Source organism: Pseudophryne corroboree, chromosome 7, assembly GCF_028390025.1.
Source record: "Pseudophryne corroboree isolate aPseCor3 chromosome 7, aPseCor3.hap2, whole genome shotgun sequence".
In the NCBI taxonomy this organism is placed as follows: Eukaryota; Metazoa; Chordata; class Amphibia; order Anura; family Myobatrachidae; genus Pseudophryne; species Pseudophryne corroboree.
Genome location: NC_086450.1, coordinates 455,773,332 through 455,780,968, shown reverse-complemented (window position 1 = coordinate 455,780,968; position 7,637 = coordinate 455,773,332). Strand labels below are relative to the sequence as shown.

General features: G+C 39.1%; 2 pseudogenes; both read left to right on the top strand.

The window, feature by feature from the left end:
* Positions 1 to 649: 649 nt before the first annotated feature.
* On the top strand, positions 650 to 767 carry LOC134947374 (5S ribosomal RNA; annotated as a pseudogene).
* Positions 768 to 850: 83 nt separating this feature from the next.
* LOC134947316 (5S ribosomal RNA) lies at positions 851 to 968 on the top strand (annotated as a pseudogene).
* Positions 969 to 7,637: the final 6,669 nt, after the last annotated feature.

The window sequence follows — 7,637 nt, the reverse complement described above, 5'->3', positions numbered from 1 at the left end:
GAGGTATTGATATATACTGCTTCTAATTTCCTTTCTCACAATATAAGTACCACACATTTTTGAAAATGCCTTAAAATCTTACTGTTTTTCATTTTGCTGATTGAACACAGCATTTGCAGAATATTATGAAATCTTACTGTCTTTCACTTTGCTAATGGTACACAGCATTTGCAGAATATCATGAGAAGTAACATCCAATAGCCTTATCAGCAAACTAGTGGTCCTGTCTACAACAGAAGACCCCTTGCTTTGAATTATCTTTCATTAATACAGGATTTCTGGAACTCCCTCTCATCCTGTTTAAACAACCTTGGGGCTCTGCAAGGCAATATGTAAACAGAGTACAAGGTTGCTACATGACAGGACAGCAGAAGTGTTCCCCCATATTTCTTCTGTTTCAGTGTTGTGTTCTACCACCCTCTCATTTCTTCATTCGATGCTTGGGCAGATGATGAAAAAGCAGAAGTGTTTTGAAACACAGACCTGATTCTCTATTTAAATTTTTCTCACAGCACTTTCATTCATTTTTCACTCAAATATTTGCATATTATTATTCTCCATAGTACTCAGCATCTTTTGATGAGGGTTCTTACAGGCATTCCAGATCAGACAATACATGGTCCCCAGTGTCATCAGATGTGATATACTTACCTGCGGTCAAACCACACTGAGTATGCCCAACCTCATCTGATCTTGGAAGCCAAGCACTGTGGGCCAGGCCAGTACCTGGATGGGAGACCACCAGAGAATACCGGGTACTGCAGGTATTTTTATCTAAACCAATAAAAACCCACAGGCATTACAGATCGGACTACACATGGTTCCCAGTGTCATCAGGTGTGACTTACTTACCTGCGGTCAAACCACACTGAGTATGCCCAACCTCGTCTGATCTTGGAAGCCAAGCACTGTGGGCCAGGTCAGTACCTGGGTGGGAGACCACCACGGAATACCAGGTACCGCAGGTATTTTCATCCAAACCCAGGACACAGGACCCTGAACCAAGCATCATGGCACATTCCTCTTAGATAGTACTTTCAGCCAATTGGAAAGAGCCCGGCATACATTCCTTCTCTCTTCTTGACATATTTTTATTACAGTACATATCATAATATAATAGGAAGAAACCTATTTTGAATATCGGATACATATATTTTTGCTCAATGAGCCACTACGCCAGTAATTGTCTTGTTATGTAGATATTTGTCTACATTTCTATATCTCTATTTCTATATTTGTGCTTTTTCCATTTTTTCTTTTCTTTGTTGCGTTTGAGCCATTATTTTAGGAGGGCTAATAATAAAAGTTATATTTTAACCTGATAACAATACAAATAATTTTTCATCTAATAATACAAGTGTGCCCCAGAGGAGACACATAATCTTTCTTTCTTCTTTTGGTTCCGGTACAACACGGGAACAATCTTCCCCCCTGCTGCAACTCCTCCACCGTTCTATCTAAACTTTGCTCGAGATTGTGAATATCCCTCAGTTGCGTAACAGTTTGCTCTAGATCAGTTACCTGGGCTTCCAGGGCAACCTTTCGCTCACATCTCGCGCATATGTATTCTCCCTGGGTCAGCTGCTCCAGGTGCGCATACATCTTGCACGACACGCACTGAGTGAGACTCTCAATCTCAACCCCTCCCATCTGTTTCAAAAACTAACTCCCTATTTCCTTCCGAAAGAACAATAAAGAAAATAAAAACTAACTAGCCAATCAATACACAATAAGTAGGAAAAAACAAAACAAACTAACTCCCTATTAACTTCCGAAAGAACAATAAGAAAAATAAAAACGAACTAGCCAATACAATCAATACACAATATGTAGGTAATCAATACTTATCTGAGTGGAAACTCTCCTGCGACACCGATACTCCCCCTTGCAGTTGCTCCAGTCTTCTGCACTTCCTTTTCACTCCTGCTTCAACCACAGACCTCACATACGCAGGCTGTGGCTTCTGTAGCACACACTCACTCCCAGTAGCAGCAGCCCACACACACTTTAACTCCCCTGGCAGCACTATCTCACTCACTCTCACCCTGCAACAGCACTCTCACTCTTTCTTACCCCCAGCAGCGCACCCCCAGACACTCACACAGCAGCAGCACTCACCTTTCCCTCTTCCTCACACACACAGAATCAACAAGCCGCAGTAGCAGCAGTGCCCTCTCACTCACACAATCCCACACACACACACACTCAAGCAGCACTGTAGTCAGCCCAGCAGCCTCACACTCACACTACAGCAGCAGCGATCCCCCTCCTGGACTCTGCGCCCAGACTGCTCCTAGACACCGCTCACACACTTAGACTGCCCACACACACAGACCACAGTGGCAGCAGCAGCGATCCCCCACTGCCTGCTAACCACTGCCCACTCCTCCTGGTGATCACCCACTGCCCACTCTGCCTGGCGCCACCTCGCTGACTCCCGGCTTCCTCCTCACTTCCCCTTCCGGCCCATCAGCACCTCCTCCTCAGCACGTCCATCAGAGACCTCAGCACCTCAGCACCTCAGACCATTAAAACTGACTAGCAGCTCTCGCATAAGTGGAGGTACAGTATGTAATGGAGTCTGAGATCGCCAGAGGTACAAGGCATGGTTTTATAAAGTACTGCTGGATTTTTTAAAAATATTCTACAACTACAGTATAAGATAATATACATACAGCGCCTAACTATTACAGCTGGCTGGCAGGTCTTGGTTAATACAAACAACTTACTATTCCCTATACACACCACATGAGACTATAACAGCACAGCACGCTGGTTATAGTCCAATTCAGGACTTAGATATAAAAAAATTTAATCACTCCTGTAGTTCAATGCTTCATTCATTGGATGACATACAGTAGCAAGTGTATTTACACATCTTAAATCAGCACACAGGGATACTACGCTGGGACAGATCTAGGAGACATTATTTGAACTATATCTTATTAAAAGTTACTTTTTAATCTCCTCAGAAATCAAATTAATTCTATTTTTTCAAGGGTGCGCCTAAAATAAGTATTTTTTTTTTCTGTCTAGGTTTTGTATACTAAGTAACTAATTATTAACGTCATGGTGTACCACCAACAGATGTGATAGAGACAGTGGGTCTCAATATGAGTGAAATGTTGGTTTTCGACTACTATCATTTATGATACTTTCCATGACCGGTGCAGAATCATACAAACCTTGTACATTGCGCTTAGTTAATATATGATAGCAAGAAAATATTTTATGGAAAAAATATATATTGAAGGAAAAAGTATACAGGGAAAAATTATAAAAGGAAAGCAGTCTATATAAAGCAGGCTGGTTTATTGTTCAAGGTCTGAAAAATTACATACAGTAGACTCCCCTCAAAAATGTCAATATCCCTTCAATGGACGGTTTCAAAGAAAGGGGTTTATCTCTTACCCTTCATTCAGTCCTTTGGGGCATAATGTATTTAAAGAGATTACCCAAAAGGTTTCTCTTCTTATTAGTTGGTTTAATCTGTCACCACCTGTTATATCTTGTTCTACAACTTCTATTCCTTTAAATATTAGAAGATCCAAATAACACCTACAGTATGCTTGCTTTTATTTATTATTTATGTATTAACAGTTCCCTATATAGCGCAGCATATTCTGATGCGGTTTACAATTGGAAACAGTGAAAGAACAAAGCAGGTAATAACAGACATAGAGCTAGGAAGGCCCTGCTCGCAAGCTTACAATCTATTGGGAGACTAGGCAAGATAACATCTCCAGTGCTGCTCCCACCCTCTGCAGTGCAATCTCTTCCCAGATTATAAACATACACTACTCCCTCCTCCCTCTTTGTATTCATCCACATCTCATCTAGAATGTAAGCAGTCCTGTGCTGGACCCTCTCTCCTAAAGTCTCCTTTACATCATTTTGGGTTATCAGGATGGGAGGTTGACAACGTATGGTCATCATGCATTAGGTCAACAGATACAAATGGTCAACAGATGAAAGGTTGACATGCATTAATGTCGAAAGATACAAAAGGTTGACAGGATCCAACAGTCAACCTGACAATGGTCGACACACAAATGGTCGAAAAGTTTTTGCTGGGGGTATTACATGCTTTCCCAACTTTTGCTTGAGTTAGTATCCAGGTGGCTACGATTGGTAACCTTGCACGAAGTGTGGCGAGTATACCGAGCCCACAAGGTTACACGATTCCACTAACAGTGGTCACATATGATGAAAAATACAAAACAACACCCAAAAACCCTTGTGTCAACCATTTCTGTCTCAAACATGGCCGTGATGACCTTTTGACCCTGTTGACCTTACCCACTGTCTACATTTTACCTGTCAACCTTTTCTTTCTGATAACTTTTTGACCCTGTTGACTTAATGCATGTTGATCTAAGGGTTGACCTAATGACTGTCTACCAAACTCATTTTTTTACTTTTAGGTTGTTAATATATAAACATGTGTACTGTAAAATTGTAGACATGTTTGTAACCGACTAATGTACTTACTGATGTCATTTTATTTTATGTTATTTTCTCTATGTATGGCATTACATAATCCTAGATGATGAGGATTATAAAAATAATACAATAATGCAATATTACAATACAACATGCAAAAACAGTTAATATTAATAATGTAAATAAAGATAAAATAAAATGTTTTGTTGATATAATTTTAAGAACATTATTATTAAAACCCAAGGGCAGAGTATGTGGTTGATGTAATTCTATCATTTTCTTTTATTCCCTACAGTAACATATTAATTAATACCCCTATGTATTGGGATCTGCACACTATAAACAGCTGCACCTTCCATTCCTGTGTTCTCTTTCATGCCGATGAAATGGTGAGTTGTGATGCTTCTTATGATATACAGTACAATGTTACTGTGACTGATGTATGGTTATGATGGTGTGTTATTTCTTTACATTATGCACAATTGTTCTGAATTTGCAAAAAGACCTTAGAACTCAACAATGTTATTTTCTGTGATTTGGACATGTTTTTGAGGTACGGTAAACCAAAAAATTTCCTCTGCGACATCTATATTTCACCAATATTTGTAAATTGCAAATTTGCACAATAAAGAGCTAGTAGCAAATTTTTTTACATTGTGAAATGCAGATTCTCATTTAAAAAATAAATTGGAACATGTTAAATGAGGTGTAGAGCTATAAACTGTCTATTATTAAAGATAAATTACAAGGGTAAATCGGTCTTAGGAAGCCCTTTATATTCCAGTCATTCAGTAATGTTGTCTTGGGGTGAAGGATTCTTTCAGCATGGAACGAAAACATATACATTATGATTGAACTGTGTAGAGTGGTAATAATTGAGATTAATAGTTTAATGAAGTTAAGTGGGTATGCTACAAAAATATTATTTATTTGGTTGTCAATATAAATCTTAATGCATATGTATTAGTCTAATCTCTGCGTTTATTGGATGAATTACTTAGAACAAAAAGGACCAGCACAATAGAGATATTTCCTTGTGGAATTATATTTACATTTGGGCATCTTGTTGCGTCATATTCAGAGCAGCACTGATTGGTCTGTTCCACATGATAATGGACCTTATAGGAAATAGTGTATACTCATCAACAAAAGTAAACATGGACACACCATCTGACAAATCTCAATTTTTGCTGTGACACACAGGTGGTATCATCAGAATAGTCCATTGATCCATTCTGTCTGTGTAAATGTTTCACACTGGTGATGGTGCTTAAAGGGTGTGAAACTCATTAGACTCTTTAACACCAACTGAGCATTGTTTACATAACACAGCCTACCTGAGTATTGTTGCAGACCATGTGCATCCCATTATCAACACAGTCTACACACCTTCTAACAGCAATATTTTTCTATTGATATTTTTTAGGGAATGGCCTACCTGGAGTGTGATGGGTAGCTGGAGCCACTTCATCAAGGGCTATCTCTAGAGTCTGGTTCAGGTGTGATAAAACCATCTCAGAAGTGAATGTAGAAATAGGTGAAAGCAGCTGTTGGAGTGAGGTGAAAAGTTCTTGAAGACTAATATTATATATAAATATTATAAATATTATATAATATTATAAATAATATATATAATATTATCATTACAAGCTGTGACATCAGAACCACTCTTTATACAGACATTATTAAGTGAAGTTTAGATTGGTATTTCTATCACTTTTGAATACTGTATATATTGCTAAGTCTTTATAAAACCAAATTAAAACATGGGCAAGTCCACCATTTTAGCAAGGATGGTATTATAAAGTGTGTAGCTGCTGCTAAGAGAGTGTGTGCAGCTGGTGCTAAGAGAGCGTGGCATTATAAAAGTGTGTCTAGAGACCAGGTAGTGGCAGAGTATATATGTCACATAAATACATTTATGGGCAGCACATACCGGGTAAGTGGAATGGCAATGGCACTAGTCCAAAATAAGAAGAGTTAATGGTAATACAAAAATAGGTGGTTATTCAGGTTTGTTACCAAACCACAAAAGTTAGCAATTGGGCAAAAATGTTTTGCACTACAGGTGGGGAAGATGTAACATAGAGATTTAGATTTGGGTGGGTTATATTGTTTTTGTGCATGGCAAGTACTGGCTGCTTAATTTCTACACTGCAACTTAGATTTCAGTTTGAACACACCCACCCAAATCTAAATCTCTCTACACATGTTATATCTGCCCCACCTGCAGTGCACATGGTTTTGCCCAATTGCTAACTTTTTTGGTTTGTTAACAAACCTGAATTTGGCCCATAGACCAGGAACAGAAGGAGTGGTTTTATTCCCTGAAGTAATAAAAGCTTTGGCTTCTAGGAACAGCGGTTGTGGTTCCAAGGGAGAAGAGAGAGGCACCTACAATTTTTACATGGTTTAGACTATGTAAATGCAGCTTGAGTAAATTGCGGTTCACTAAAGGCATCATGCACCAATTGACACAGAGTGTATTTAAAGTCAGCACTGTTTAAAAGTTTCCACCTCCTCCAGCACTTTACCTCCTGGCTCTATGGTGTGGGAGGGAGTTGTTGGAAGCACAAACGGGTTGCTTGCTCTAGTGGAAGTACTGTCACTGAGCAGATGATAGGGAGCTGAAGATGGTTACCTAACAGGAGAAGCAGAACTGCAGAGCCACACAAAGAAGAATACCGGTAACTTAACTAAGGCAGAATGTCACATATTACAAACAGAGCAATTCAGCCGAGTGAGGAAGTCCCAAAGCAGAAGGCAAGATTAATGGACAGAATAAAGGCAGCAGACAAACAAGAGCAACAATAGAAGATGGAATTAGGGAGCAGAGATAGCAACAAAGATAACATTTACAAAATTATTTTAATGTACAGTATAAATTTTAGTTTAATAATCTCATCTTATGTCATTGTGTAGTGGCTCACTCTGTGACAGGCAATTATAGATGTACTTTTTTAACTAAAGTGAAACTCTTATTGCAAAGACACCTCTTAAATTCTAACAATATTCAGTATGTAACAATAAAATGTGTCTTCCTCATCAATGTTTCCTTGTTGTCCTGGTGAAAGATGAACAGTCACCCCAGTCTGAAGTCAAGAGTGCTCTGGAGCAGGTTTTCATCCAGGATGTCTCTGTACATTACTGCATTCATCTTTCGCTCTATCCTGACTAGTCTCCCGGTTCCTGCC